The 16,119-nt window shown below is 46.7% G+C and overlaps 1 long non-coding RNA gene across 1 annotated transcript; it reads left to right on the top strand.

The window, feature by feature from the left end:
* Positions 1-6,601: 6,601 nt before the first annotated feature.
* LOC138283056 (uncharacterized) lies at positions 6,602-14,586 on the top strand. Its single transcript, XR_011201051.1, has 2 exons — positions 6,602-7,060; positions 14,544-14,586. It is a non-coding gene; the product is annotated as an uncharacterized lncRNA (long non-coding RNA).
* Positions 14,587-16,119: the final 1,533 nt, after the last annotated feature.

Genomic DNA, 16,119 nt, shown 5'->3' with positions numbered 1-16,119 from the left:
TATGCCATCAATAATGCAATATGGGTGCTTAAAGAAATGGAAGCTGCCATACGTTTAAGGCAGATTGATAAAGAAAACATAGCGAAGACTCTGTTGCAAAGGTTCTCATTATCCTAAAGAGGCGCCTGGATTTTGGCAGCAAAATCGCATAGAATGTGGGGTACTATGTACAATTCCACACCATGTGACGCCTGTTGGCCTAACCCAGGTTTTCCAGCTAACTAGCAGCACCTCATCTCTGCCTAAGAACAGGGATGATTGTGGCAACTGTGTGCATGACAAGAAACCCTCCTTAGGGTAATCGTAGTCGATCAGATCTCATTTCTGTACTCTCAGTTACAATAGTTTCACACAGGCAAAGATAAACAGAGGCAAAACAGCCAAGCGCTGCAAAGCACACAGGAACAGAAGAAGTCTGAAACCCACTTCACCTAATTCTGTTATATTAAACACCTAGAAATCAACTACCAAGAACTTCATTGGTCAGTCTATGAGGTGTTTAGGTCACAACCAATTGATTCTTCTCCACGTTCTCTGCTGCAGCATATTTCATTTTCTGTGTTCATCATTGGTTCATCCTTTCTCCATGCAGTCACCAGTTTCCGCAGCAAAATACAAATGTTGCAAATTAAACACAAACCTATTCATAAACTCAGCACGCTTTTGTTCCCCGGGTACATGTTATCTTGTGGAAGCCAAACAAAATGTTACAGCATAAGAACATAACCTTCTACAGTGGAAAATCAAATCTCAGGATGCTTAGAAAAGCATTTCACAGTGTTAGCATTTTAAACATTTCAGCTGCTGCAACTTCTGACATGAGACCTTTTTAAAATGAATTCTAAAACGTGCAGCATAAAACATTTCATAATATTAAAACTATTAATCCTTTTAGTACATTTAATTATGCACACACAAAATATAATTTATTAGATATTTACTTTATTATTATGTCAAACTAGATTTATGGCTGCCATCAGAGAGCTCATGTTTTCTAAAGCAAACATTATTCTGAAACACACTTTTCAGCATTATGCATTTTAAACATGTCATTTCATTTAATTTTAGTAGCACATTTTAATGAATCATGTTTATGCAGCAGCAATACGCATCCACCGGAGGCATTCCAAGGTCAAGCCATCTGTGCCCGTCAATGCCCAGAGTACTCTTAGTGCCAGGGTTCTGTCTTTTTTATGCATACTCCTAAGGTAAGAATTTCCTACTCCTTTGCTGATCATATACTAAACACCATTTACCACCACACATCTTTTGTCAAACATTGTACACCTGGTGTCAACTTTCCATTAGTGTCTAGCAGTCCAAATAATTTTGTGAATGTTCCTTCCCCCTATCCTTCTAAATCCTTCACACTGTCTGCCTATCTCCTCAATGCCAGATCTTTACTTAAACACAAAAGTCACACACATGACATATTTTCTGGTGTGAAAAAGGCCATATTATTTCTCACAAGCATCTGGCTCTAAGACTCATCTGGACATGCTGAAAGCATTCCAGCAAATTACTCCACATTCCGATGTAACTGTGAAATCAAGCCAGGTGGTGATACAGCCATCTTCTACTGCTTTAGAATTCCTTGCCATTTCAAAGGTTCCTTTTCTATCTTAATCACAGCCCTAACACTTTCTTCTCAGGGATCCCTCTGTACAATCCTCCTGGGCCAGGAAAGGGATTCGTCCAAACATTGGCATGTTCACTTGAGCCCTTTGTCGTCAAAACTGTAAACTTCACTATTTTGGGTGACCTCCATTCCCATCTCAGTGACTTCTTCAATCCAGACACTCTCAGCCTAGTCAACTCTTTGGCCGCTTTAGGACGTAACCAACTACCCTACCCCCTCAGCGGGCACACTGTCAATCCCATTTTATCTAACATAGAAGACATGAGCCTCAACTATTCTCTCTGTCTAGTGTGGAGTGATCATATGAAAATTCTCTTTTTGATTGGCTTCCCAATTGAACCCCTTCCTTTGCACTCGGCTGCCTCGCCCCACAATCAGACATTCTTTTGAAAAGATCAACAAAAACAGTCTCTCTATAGTACTCATTCTCGCCCCCTCCCAGTTACCATGATGCAGAATCTGCTGCAACTAACTTCAGTTCCTGGGTTCTAGCTGTAAGAAAAACAGCCGGATACAAACCTTCCACATCTTGCTTTTCAGGGGAGCAACATCAGGCCAAGCATCCATGCAGCCCCATCCATCAAAGCTTGATGGAGGAAGCCCTACAACCCCCTCATTAAAACCATATATTGATCTGCCATCAAAGCATTGAAAGAGCATAGAAAGAGCACACCAGGGCAGCCAAAACTAACTATTTTGATAACAGAGTAGATAAAGCTCACAATCCCACTTGTGAAATGTTCTCCATCATGCACATTCTTGCCATCCCGCCAGCTTCAGAAAGATCTGTTACCTCGTCACGAACACATTTAGCAAAAATATAATAATACTTCACCACCAACAACCCACAGCAACCTGGGTGACAATCTTCTGTTTTACTCAAAATCTGGCTCCTCCCTACATGATTTCACTCTTTTAACTGACGACAAGGTCTCTCTTCTATTCAAACAAAGAGAATATGGATACCCTCTAAATCCATGCCCTCATAAAAATTATTTTGGAGGCTTCCAATCAGATCTGTCCTTTTTTAACTAATTTATTCAATGTCTCCATTAAATCTGCCTTTGTTGCTTGTATATAGACAAAAGACAAAAGCCATCACCTTCCTCAAAAAACTTCAGTGGCTCCTAAGGACTTTTCTAATTTCAGACTCAAATCTCTGCTTCCTGTCCCACCAACATTTTGGAAAAAGTGGCAAACGCGTAACAATCCAGCTACCTGGAGAGTAACAACCTCTTGGATAATGAAAGGTTGGTATTTAGAACTTCCCATTGGTCTGTCTCTACCTTTCAGATGTCACTGATGCCATTTAGTATATATAGTCATGCTTTGGTGCTGCTGCACCTGTCAGCAGCTTTCAACACAATCTTCTATCATCTTAATTTTTAGAGTTGTTGAAACTGGCATAGATGGCTGTGAGAAAGTGGCCTCTTTCTAGCCTTGTCACCCCCACTTTTGGCCTGTTTGTGAGTATATGTCAGGGTGTTTTCACTGTCACACTGGGATCCTGCTAGCCAGGGCCCAGTGCTCATAGTGAAAACCCTATGTTGTCAGTATGTTTGTTATGTGTCACTGGGACCATGCTAGCCAGGACCCCAGTGCTCATAAGTTTGTGACCTATATGTTTGTGTTCCCTGTGTGATGCCTAACTGTCTCACTGAGGCTCTGCTAACCAGAACCTCAGTGGTTATGCTCTCTCTGCTTTCCAAATTGTCACTAACAGGCTAGTGACCAATTTCACTAATTCACATTGGCATACTGGAACACCCTTATAATTCCCTAGTATATGGTACTGAGGTACCTAGGGTATTGGGGTTCCAAGAGATCCCTATGGGCTGCAGCATTTCTTTTGCCACCCATAGGAAGATCTGACTATTCTTACACAGGCCTGCCAGTGAAGCCTGAGTGAAATAACGTCCACGTTATTTCACAGCCATTTACCACTGCACTTAAGTAACTTATAAGTCACCTATATGTCTAACCTTCACCTGGTGAAGGTTGGGTGCTAAGTTACTTAGTGTGTGGGCACCCTGGCACTAGCCAAGGTGCCCCTACATTGTTCAGGGCAAATTCCCCGGACTTTGTGAGTGCGGGGACACCATTACACGCGTGCACTATACATAGGTCACTACCTATGTATAGCGTCACAGTGGTAACTCCGAACATGGCCATGTAACATGTCTAAGATCATGGAATTGTCACCCCAATGCCATTCTGGCATTGGGGAGACAATTCCATGATCCCCCGGGTCTCTAGCACAGAACCCGGGTACTGCCAAACTGCCTTTTCAGGGTTTGCACTGCAGCTGCTGCTGCTGCCACCCCCTCAGACAGGTTTCTGCCCTCCTGGGGTCCAGCCAGGCCTGGCCCAGGAAGGCAGAACAAAGGACTTCCTCAGAGAGAGGGTGTTACACCCTCTCCCTTTGGAAAAAGGTGTCAGGGCTGGGGAGGAGTGGCCTCCCCCAGCCTCTGGAAATGCTTTGATGGGCACAGATGATGCCCATCTCTGCATAAGCCAGTCTACACTGGTACAGGGATCCCCCAGCCCTGCTCTGGCGCGAAACTGAACAAAGGAAAGGGGAATGACCACTCCCCTGACCTGCACCTCCCAGGGGAGGTGCCCAGAGCTCCTCCAGCGTGCCCCAGACCTCTGCCATCTTGGATTCAGAGGTGTGCTGGCACACTGGACTGCTCTGAGTGGCCAGGGCCAGCAGGTGACGTCAGAGGCTCCTTCTGATAGGCTCTTACCTTTCTTACTAGCCTATCCTCTTTCCTGGGTAGCCAAACCTCCTTTTCTGTCTATTTAGGTGCTCTGCTTTGGGGAATTCTTCAGATACCGAATGCAAGAGCTCATCAGAGTTCCTCTGCATTTCCCTCTTCACCTTCTTCCAAAGGATCGACCGCTGACTGCTCAGGACGCCTGCAAAACCGCAACAAAGTAGCAACGACGACTACTGCAACCTTGTATCGCTTCATCCTGCCGGCTTTCTCGCCTGTTTCCTGGTGGTGCATGCTCTGGGGGTAGCCTGCCTCCTTCTTGCATCAGGATCTCTGAAGAAATCTCCCGTGGGTCGACGGAATCTTCCCCCTGCAACCGCAGGCAACAAAAGACTGCATCACCGGTCCTCTGGGTCCCCTCTCAGCACGACGAGCTTGGTCCCTGGAACTCAGCAACTCTGTCCAAGTGACTCCCACAGTCCAGTGACTCTTCAGTCCAAGTTTGGTGGAGGTAAGTCCTTGCCTCCCACGCTAGACTGCATTGCTGTGTACCTTTTGATTTGCAGCTGCTCCGGCTCCTGTGCACTCTTCCAGGATTTCCTTCATGCATAACCAAGCCTGGGTCCCCGACACTCTAACCTGCAGTGCACAACCTTCTGAGTTGTCCTCCGGCGTCGTGGGACTCCCTTTTGTGACTTCGGGTGGACTCCGGTTCACTCCTCTTCCAAGTGCCTGTTCCAGTACTTCTTCAGGTGCTGCCTGCTTCTATGAGGGCTCCCTGACTTGCTGGGCGCCCCCTCTGTCTCCTCATCCAAGTGGCGACATCCTGGTCCGTCCTGGGCCACAGAAGCATCCAAAAACCCTAACCGCGACCCTTGCAGCTAGCATCACCCATATTGTCATCTACAGCTCTGTCTCCCCAAGCTACCAAGCAACTGACCTTCAATGGCAGCCGTAGCATACTAGATGATGCATAACTAGATGATGATAACACTGAAATTCAACTTTTTGGCAATCATTCCCAGTTTTGGTCTTTTGGTTGCTAGACAACAGTACTGACATAGGCTCCCTCTCCTATTAGTTTCAAGATTCAGCCTTGGCCCAGACAAAGATTTCCATCCTGAAAAATCATCTAAGTCTGAAGGGAGAATTCCTCACCAAGGTCTCCTGCAACACGAATCCTAAGAGGGCTCCAGGGAGGTCAGAATGGATGGGATTGGTGACTTTATCCCACTAAAGAAAACTTTTTCAGTGACACAGTTAGACAAGCACACACATTCAGGCCACAACTATGAGCAATGGGGTCCTGGCTTGCAGGATCCCAGTGAGACAGGCAAAAACAAACTGACACACAGGTAAAAATGGGGGTAACATGCCAGGCAAGATGGTACTTTCCTACACTAAGGAAATCGACTTTATGTGGCTCTTTTAGGACCTAGTGGTCAGAGGCGGTGTGTTTTGCAGAGCAGACTGAACAGACCTCCCGCCCTGAATATTTCAGGTACTTCACGTCAGATCCTTAATTTATTGGAAAGTAAAAAGCGATGTAAAAAGGCAGGCCCTAAAAATCAAAGTAATCTTCCATGTGTGCTGCTGAAGCCCATTAAATACGTGTAGTGCTGCGTTGTGCGTCAGTGCGCTGGAGTCGGTGTGTATTCACCAATAACCTTATTTACTGGGCATCGAGTGCCTTGATGGGGAGAGGGGCAGGCGACACTGGCTGTGAGGTGATGACTTCTGAGGACTGGGCCCGGGCACCTGAACTCACCACCCTGCCGAGGTGAGAAATAAAGTATTGTACCAGCGCAGCCCCCCAGCCCCCGGGGAAGCCTGCTAAGACATCCTCCTGGGAGAAACGCCCGGTAATTACCACCCCATGCGGAACCTTAAGTAGGAACCACATTCTGCATGCCATTCCCGTTCTGGCCTCAGTTGTGAGTGTCTTGGTAAAATGCACCATCCGAGCCCCCCGCTAATGACACGCGCGTCACAAATACAAGTGCATCTGAGTTTTCAAGACCCCCCTGACCCCCCCACTGCCACACCGACTTTACTCCAGGTGAATATCCGAAGATGAAACCTGCTTATAAATACTATGTGAAGTTGTGCGTTAAATACCCGCGTCTTATTCTCCATTTGGGCGGTGAAACCCCGGAGCAGCAGGTAGGTCACGCGCCTTAAGTTCCAACCACCGGAGTGTCCGCATTTATCTGGAGTAATATCACACCGACCCCGGGGCAGTCGGAGCCGAGGCCTTCAAATGAAAACTCTGAATAAGAGGTATTCAGCGGGGCCAGTAAAGGACCCGCCAGTGGGGCTGGAACTTACTGGGTGCGGCGGTGTCTGCCCCTCTCCAGGGCACTCGTAATCTGGTCCTCAGACGCGCACCAAGCACTGGGAATCGGATGGATCTGCCTGAAACCTGTCGGTCCAGTCCAGATGCATCGCTGCCTCCGCGATGGTATAAAAAGCCATCGCACACACCCACTACACAGACACATCAAGCAGTGTGAGCCGCACGAGCCTCAGGCGAAGACCTCACGCGGGCGTCACGCACATCCGAGCGTCACGCACAGGCATCACGCACAGACATCACGCACAGACATAACGTCCACACCTCACGCACCGACATCACGCACAGACTCTGAAGACATGAGGTGTGCCCTGGGCTCCCTCCTGGCCGCTGCGCTCCTCGTCGGACTCGGTAAGCTTTTCATGGGAAGATGGGGCCGTGTGAGGGACAGGGCGGGGCTGATGCAATACCTGGACCACTGAGAACCCCTGCTGCGACCCCTGGCTTGCCTCCTTGCGACCCCTGGCACTGTATTTGTGACCCCTGGCCTCAGAGGTGGCAGAATCAGTGAGATGAGAAAGGAGTAACTCGCCCTCATGAACATCAGTTGGGGCCCCAATCGCCTTGTTTTTTGTCATTTTTTATTTACTCTAAGTGAATAATATATGTCATTCACTATCAGTGTAATATAAATGGAGTACTTTTAGCTGGAATATGACCTTTCCTGGCAGCTGAGGTAAGTAAAATGTTTTAAAATGTGTGCTCTGAGCATGTGAGAGAGAGTTGCTGTGAGAACACGTGTGTGTATGTGTGATTTTGTGTTTATGTGTAAGCATGTGTGTGTGTGAGCGAACGTAAGGTCGAAAGGCGTGTGATGTCACTTCCGCTAACCCTGGCCATCCGGTGGATTGGCCTCCATGACGGGGACCCACCCAAGGGTGCCCTGCACTTGTGAGCACTTGACAGCACTGGCGAGCCCTGCAGCTGGTAACCTCCCCTCCCACCCGCTCCCGGGCCCACGGGCAGACTGTTTCTAATCGCATCCTCCTCGGGCGGAATGTGGTGCCATAGGCAACGGCTTTGGATTCCTATGTGGGCCTCTGTGAGCAGGCAATCCTACACCCATCTCAGTCGGGCTGTCACGACAAGGGAGCGTGGGGGAAAGATAAAACACAATTTTTCCTTTTTTACTAACCACCATGTTCTCCTTCAGTGTTTTTTTGTTGTGGGTTTTGTTGTGGGTTGTAGGAGCTCTGGGTCATGAGAAGTATGTGAGTGGACTGGGGTCAGCTGGGAGGGAGGGTTTTCTGTTCCTTCCTATGCTGCAGTATGTGAGTGCCTTGGGGCCAGCTGTGTGTGGGGGGTGTTTTTGCTCCCCCATGCTGCAGTATGTGAGTGCCTTGGGGCCAGCTGTGTGTGAGGGGTGTTTTTGCTCCCCCATGCTGCAGTATGTGAGTGCCTTGGGGCCAGCTGTGTGTGGGGGGTGTTTTTGCTCCCCCATGCTGCAGTATGTGAGTGCCTTGGGGCCAGCTGTGTGTGGGGGGTGTTTTTGCTCCCCCATGCTGCAGTATGTGAGTGCCTTGGGGCCAGCTGTGTGTGGGGGGTGTTTTTGCTCCCCCATGCTGCAGTATGTGAGTGGGCTGCAGTCAGCTGGGGGGGTTCTGCTACCCCATCCTCAATCAGTTTTCTAAAGTTCAGGTCTATCACCCTTGAGGGTATCCGGGCGCTGTGGTTGCAGGTTTCAGTCCAAGAGCAAGGTCTTGAGTTTCTTCCTGAAGTCAACCAGGGAGTGTGATGTTCATCGGTGGAGGGGCAGGTTGTTCCAGGTCTTGGAGGTGGTGGAGGAGAAGGAACGGCCTCCACTGTGGCTGCGGTGAATGTGTGGGATGTGTGTGAGGGCCAGGGATGCGGAGTGCAGGTGTCTGGTGGGTGTGTGAGTGGGCTGGGGTCAGCAGAATGTAGGTTTTTCTGCCCCCCATGCCATAGTATGTGAGTGGGCTGATGTCAGCTAAGATGAGGTTTTTCTCACCCCCCCTGCATTATGTGGGTTGACTGGAGTAAGCTGGGGCGGGGAGGCTATTCTGCCCTTTTGTTCTGCACTATGTGAGTGGGATGGGGTCAGCTGGGGGAGGGTTTTCTGCCTCCCCCATGCTGCAGTATGTGAGTGGAGTGGGGTCAGCTGGGGGAGGGTTCTCTGCCCCTGTGCTGCAGTATGTGAGTGGGCGTGGCTTCTCTCTTCCAACCATATACAGCTCTCACAGCCCCACCTGCAAGTCTGGGTCCGGTGTATCTGTGCCTAGAATTATTGAGTCCAGAGTTGAGTATTCCAGGCCCTGAGATTCTGGGAAGCTCAAGTTTACCAGAGCAGTTTCATTTTTGTATTTAATTATCTATGTATTTATTTATTTATTTATTTATTTGTAACATTTTCATTGAAATATTACACAAAAGTCACAATGTTGTAAATATTAAAGTCTGGAACAAAATTTGTATTCCAGACTTGTTATATATGCCTACTCATTCTTACTCTCTCGTTACAAACGATACCCCACGGCGGCGATCTTTGCAGAATGGATCGGAGCCGTGATTACTGACCATGTCCCAGTAAAATTAGTTAGGAGTCGTAGGGGAAGACCGTCCGTCCCGTGGCTCTTTCAGGAGCTTAAGGAGCTAAAACGCAAATGTAGAAAACAAGAAAGGTTGTGGAGGAAGGGGTATAATGAGAAAGAGAAAGTGAAACATAAAAAGTGTATTCAAGACTATGAACATCTTATTATGACTGAAAAAAAGTAAAAACCAATATAAGAAAATATCCGCGGCTAGGAACTCCACTAAAGAGCTTTTTAAAACAGTGGAGCTCTTATCTAGTCTGCCACCTAATACCATCTCTGGCTTTGGTCAAGGGTTCCATAATCAACTTGTGTGCTTTTTTTGAAACAAAGTTGAGGATATTTAATGCAAGCTGAAGGATAATAACTTGAAGGTTGGCCTGTCCCATTGTGTGAGGGGATGTCTGGTGCCTTGCTCCCTAGTACGTCTTCCTTTACTCACAGAAGCCAGAGTTGCTGAACTTATTGGCCACACTAAATCTGGAGCCCCGTCCCATCCATGTCCTCCAAAAATCATGCATGCGATGAAGGAAGCGGTTGTACCTCCGCGAACACTGTTATTTAACTCAATTTTGGAGGCGGGATCCTTGCCTCTGCCATGGAAGAGAGCTCCCATCATCCCTTGGCTGAAAAACCCTGCCTTGGATTCTAAAGATGTGATGAACTATAGTCCCATCTCTCACCTTCCTCTGGTAGCAAAGGTGTTAGAAAAACATATGATTGTCACCCTGTCTAAATATGGGGAAGAGAACCGAGTGTTAGATCCAACACAATTTAGTTTTAGGCCCAACCACAGTACAGAATCAACCTCAGCAGTGGCGTCCGACCAAGGGAGGATTATACTGCACACCGGAAGGGAAGGCAACTTTGATTCTACTAGATCTGTTAGCAGCTTTGATGCCACTAAGCGTAAGAATCTTATAGCACGTCTGTCTCTGAAACTCTAAAAGTGCTACACTGACTTCCGGTGAGGAAACGGGTCAAGTTCAAGGCCCTCTGCCTTGTTCACAAAGCATTGTATGGAGCTGCTCCAGAATATTTTAAGGAAAATCTCACTTGGTATACCCCCAGTAGATCTTTAAGATCCCGTAGTGCCAGAATGATTAGGCTACGTACCTTTAGCAGATCAAGCTGGGGAGACAGAAGATTTATGTTTTTGGCAGCTCATCTCTGGAACATCTTGCCTGTTCAGTAGAGAGGCCAAGATAATCTTCTTGGCTTCAGAAAACGGCTCCAAACGTGGCTATTTTTCCATCCAGCCAACAAGGTTTAATGTATGGTTGGCTAATCTAGTTTTTTCTCCATCAGAAACACATGAGTCAGTGGTAGTGTTTTAGCGCTGAGACGCCTTTGGGCATTCATGCACTCTATAAATAATTATCAATATCAATAAGAATAAATACCAATTAATTTGCAGAGCCCAACACAAGGTAAAAATCTATAGAATTGATAAAAATTATTAACTGATTTGTTGTAAAAGAATATAAATAATGCTTTGAAGGCAGCCCGCCCATAATATTTTACAAGGATAGACCTTAAAAAGTAAACCCAGTAGAAAAAAAATACATATTTAAATCTTGAATTTCTGCTCCACAGAAATTGCATCTTGGATGTTTTTTCTATCCTTAACGAAGGCCCAAATATCTTCTCCTATAGGAAGATTTGCAAATTTAAAATTCATATTAGAACCTATTAACTTCACGACTAAGATGGGATTTTTAATTACATTTGCATTTTCACATTTCACACATAAATTTTAGTCTAGTTGTTTTCCACAATGTAAGAAATGGTGAAAAAAGCTCTTTTGTTTGGAGATTGTTTTCAGCCTCAGCTTCATCATAACTGGGCTTGACTAAGGCGCAATTTATTCCTTTCATATTTCTAAAGATTTTAAATAAAAAAAATGATTTTGTAAATTAATACTTCCCCTTCTGCCTCTAGGCTTAGCGCTGTTAAGACTAAGGGCCTGATTACAATTTCGGCAGACGGGTTACTTAAATGGGATTTATATTTTGGTGGATGATCTATCCGTCAACGTTGTGACAAAGTAAACCGTCCACCAAAATCTAAATCAAAGAGCCTGATTATGATCTTGGCGGATGGGTTACACCATCACAAAAGTGACGTATATTCCGTCTGCCAAATTACAATTCCATTGCATCCTATGGAGTCTGTAATAGAGCGGACAAAATATCTGTCATGTTTGTGATGGAGTATTCCATCTGCCAAGATCATAATCAGACCTTAAATCAACCATACATATTAGTGCGGAGAGTTGTTGCTCACCTTGTTTTGGAGCAAAATGGCAGAATGATTTTATAAAGTTTGGCAAGTCAAACACATAAAGAGAGAAACGCAAAGGAGCTAATGCACAGCCTTGTTAAAGCAGTTTTGAATGGTAGCTGTGGGAAAAAATTTGTAGCTGAACCTATCAATCAATCAATCACAGACATTTATAGAGCGCGCTACTTACCCGTTAGGGTTCCAAGGCGCTGAGGGAGGGGGGGACTGCTACTGCTCGAAGAGCCAGGTCTTGAGGAGTCTTCTGAAGGCGAGTAGGTCTTGAGTCTTCGGAGGTAGGTAGGGAGCGTGTTCCAGGTCTTGGCGGCGAGGTAGGTGAAGGATCTGCCGCCGGAGGAGGCTCGTTGGATGCGGGGGACGGTGGCGAGGGCGAGGCTCGCGGATCGCAGTTGGCGGGTCGGGTGTAGAAGTTGAGTCTGTCGTTGAGGTAGGAGGGGCCGGCGTTGTGGAGTGCTTTGTGTGCGTGGGTGAGGAGCTTGAAGGTGCCCCTTTTGTTGACGGGGAGCCAGTGGAGTCCTTTGAGGTGAGGGGTGATGTGGCTGTGGCGGGGTGCGTTGGTGATGAGTCGGGCTGAGGCGTTTTGGATGCGTTGGAGTCCCTGTAGGTGTTTTGCTGGGATTCCTGCATAAATACACAGACCTAGGGGCATATTTATGCACCAGGTTTCATCACGTTTGCACCACACAATGTGGTATATATGTGATGCAAGCCTAAAATGCAATTAATGAGGCCACACAAGGACACTTTTAAAGGCCCTGAGGGGCTCCATAAATGTGGAGTAAAGCAGTGCAGCGCAAATAGCTGCATTGCTTGATTTTGCACTCAAGAGGCATTCCATGGGCATTGCGTGGGTGTTTTCACACAACTCCCTTGGATTTTGTCACATTTACAGATTTTCCAGAATTGGTAAACCTGGGAATGTGGTAATATGCTATGCCTTCCCAGGGGAGCTAGGAATCATGAGGGATTAATTAAAAAGGCTTGGGGGATGAAGTGAAAGTTTATAAGTGCTTATCCAGAAGAGCAAAATGCATGAAATAGGAAAAAGTTACAAGGTGACTGTGTGCATCTGGAAAGGTCAAAAAGTATGCTGCTTGGAGTGGCAATAACCAGGTCCGTGGGTGTTAGCAGGGTGATGGACAGACAGGTACTGGGAACATCAAGAACGTGTATGAAAAGAGGGGGCTTGGCCACCCAAGGACTTCGGGCACACTCATTCAGTATTGGCTCAGAACTGGAAAGATACAGGCTGGTACAGGGGGAAAGAGTTTGAGGTCCTTGTCAATATCAACCAATCAATCAATCAAATACATTTCTTAAGCGCACCACTCACCTGGTAGGGTCTCAAGGCGCTGGGGGGGGTGGTTACTGCTTGAAAAGCCATGTTTTTAGGTGCTTTCTGAAGGTTAGGAGGTCCTGGGTCTTGCGTAGGTTGGTGGGGAGGGAGTTCCAAGTTTTGGCGTCAAGGTGAGAGAAGGGTCAGGCGCCGGAGGTGGTGCGTTGGATGCGGGGGATGTAGCTAGGGATGCCCAGGTGTGGTTGCAGAAAGGTGGGACAGGGGCTGAGTGAGGGCATGAATGGATTTAATAGGTCTTGTTGTTAGCTGGATTATGATCACTGGGGCTTCGGGTGAGAAAAAATGGATTTGAGCCACTCGATAGTGAAGGTGCAAGTGAACATATACAGAGACATGCAATGGTTAGCAGCAACACCTGGATGAGGCGCACTTGGCAGTCTACTTCATGGGGAAGGAGGCATGAGATGGGTATAAGTCTTACGAGCATGGGAGCAAAGACTGGCATGACCTAGGAATCACCTGGGAGAAGATTACCTGGTCCAGCCTACAGGGATCAGAGATGATGAAGAGAGACATGGAGGTAGTCCAGAGCAAGTAGGAACCTACAGAAAATTTCTGGACTCACCTACTCCCCAGAAAGGCACAGATATGGGTGCATAAACTAGCAACAAAAAAGTGAAGAAGAGAAGCAAAAAGGGGAGTGCCAGATTTTTCTTCCAATTGGCCAATGTTATTTCCACAGGACAAAGTGCTTCTGTCCCTCTTGAGAAAGAAGAATGTGCATAGTGAAATTGATGGAAGTCTAAGAGGACCAGTGGAATAGAAAGGACTAGTGTGGGGGGCAAAAGTTATGCCTGAGAGTAATTTTAATTATGTAGGAGTAATCAGAGTAATTTCAGTAATTCTACATTACTTTTTAACATGAATTACAGATAACACAATTACTCCCCATCCTGTAATTTGGAGGAAGAGCACATTAAGCGTGTGCAAGCATGTACTCATGCTTCTGTTTTTAGTTTGTTGCATTTAGCTCCATTTTCACAGCACAATATACATCCTTGCATCTATTTTGGATGCAAAGGGCCATTTTTGTGCTAAGAAAACAGCAGTAAATGCAGAATCCTGCTGAATTTTTAGGTAATTCTACATGATTATGCTACATGAAATAACACAAGTTATGCCTACCCCTAGCAGAGAGAATACCTTAGGGGAATGTTTTTCTTGTGGTGGAAGGAGAGAGCTCTGTTTAAGGCTGAGGGAGCAGAAAAATCAGGAGGAATAGCGCCTGATAAAAGACCGACAGAAGAGGCAGTCTGAGCCTGTAAAAAAAGAGTGAGTGATGAGGCACCTTGAGCCTGGTGCAAGCAGACTGAACAATAATTCACAGAGGATTCAGTAGAAGGAAATATGGTTATGACGTTATGAGATGGATATGTTGTGTAATGTTTGATATTTAAAGGGAGGGGAGCAGACTTTGAGTGGTGAGGGGTGGGTAATGCATAGAAGAAGAGGGGTGGGGACGTGATAACTGTTAGCACAACACCAGAGATATTTACATTGTATGTTTAAACTAAAAGATGACGGAGTTTGTGAGCTCAACTTGCTTCCAAGTAAAGAAGCCTTTTCCACAAAAACACAGTCTCATTACGAGTTTGACATACTATTCACTATTTTCTGATCTTTGCAGCACACGCATTGAAGTGCCACAACTGTGTTTCTACTCAAGGGGACTGCAATACACCGAACGACTGCCCAGCTGACCAAAACAACTACTGTTTTAAATTTGTGGGTACCAACCAGCTTGGTAAGGAAGGCCTGACATTGATAAATTTGTTATTCTGGGTACATAATATGCTGCAGTATAACCCTGTGGGCTTGTGGTACATGTGTCTACCCTCTTTCTTCATGGTCACCTGTGGATAGGATGCTGTGGCTACGTGACAGCCCCTGGCCAGCTCCCAAATGACTCTCCCACCTTAACTCAAGTTGCATAATATTCTTCGGTAGAGATGTTAGATGAGATGCTTGACCCACCTATACTCACCCTGTCACCTTTGAGCATATCAGAAAGAGCCATGTGTCCTCATCAGGTGGCCCCAATCTCCTCCCATTCATATCCCTGAATGGGGCTTCTCTTCATGAGCTCCTTGCTTCATGTGCACCCTATCTAATAAACCAGTCCAACAATTGTGTGATTGAGACTGTGCTTTAGCACTTCCTGCCCCATGCACACACACCTACTTGCCCCCTCTGTGCCCCCCTTCCATGTGCCTAATTCTGGCAGCTTTCTATATGCTCCTAGCCTCATGGGCACCCTTCTATCTTCTCCACTTTAAATGCGTAATTCTGGCAGCTCTTTTTGAACTTCTGGCATCATGTGCACCCTTCTATATGTTCCAATTTATACATGTAATTCTGGCAACTCTTTTTGTGCTCCCAGTGTCATGTGCACCCTTCTATCTGCTCCACGTTAAATGTGTGATTCTGACAGAAAAAAAGAAAAAAAAAGCTGCTGGAATTACACATATAAATTGGAACAGACAGAAGGGTGCACATGACTGTCCCGCCGTCATGTGCACCCTTCTGTCTGTTCCAATTTATATGTGTAATTCCAGCAGCTTTTTTTTTTGCTCCTGCCCTTAAGTGCATCCTTCTGTCTGATTCACTTTATATGCTCTTTTTGTGCTCCCAGCGTCATGTGCACCCTTTCTCATACAGAGAACAGTTGCTCCTTCCCCAGTGTATGCATTAATGAGACTACTCCTGTGAGCTGGATGTCCCATTGCAGTCTCCCCACCCTGACCTTTGTCACCCACTGCACATCCCATGCATTTCATCAACAGGGATGGGGAAGGTCTTTAGGAGCCACCTGCCTCATGCGCAGCCTTCCTCATGTCCATCTGGTATCTAATAGCACGTGCAGTCTCTGAGCACACTCTGAATACCCCTTTGTGTTTTGTCTTCCAGCGGGGATCACCACAATCGTCAAGGGCTGTAATGCAACCTGCCAGGCCGCCTCCGCCACTCTCCAAGGGATATCCGGCAGCGTAAGCTGCTGCACCACCAACCTGTGCAACGGAGAAGGGGCATCTGCTGTCACCACTGCCAAGCCCAATGGGGTGCCTAGTGTGAGGGTCAGCTACACAGTGCTCTATGCCACAGTGGGTGTCACTGCCCTGCTGCTACGAAGGCATATCTAAGGTATGTTCGGGACTGCAGGACTTTTGCAGTTCCGAGTGAGATCTATGTGAGGTCTGTGAGTC

This window comes from Pleurodeles waltl, chromosome 2_2, assembly GCF_031143425.1.
Source record: "Pleurodeles waltl isolate 20211129_DDA chromosome 2_2, aPleWal1.hap1.20221129, whole genome shotgun sequence".
Classification (NCBI taxonomy): domain Eukaryota; kingdom Metazoa; phylum Chordata; class Amphibia; order Caudata; family Salamandridae; genus Pleurodeles; species Pleurodeles waltl.
Note: the sequence above shows the minus strand (reverse complement) of the source record. Positions and strands in the feature narration are given on the sequence as shown.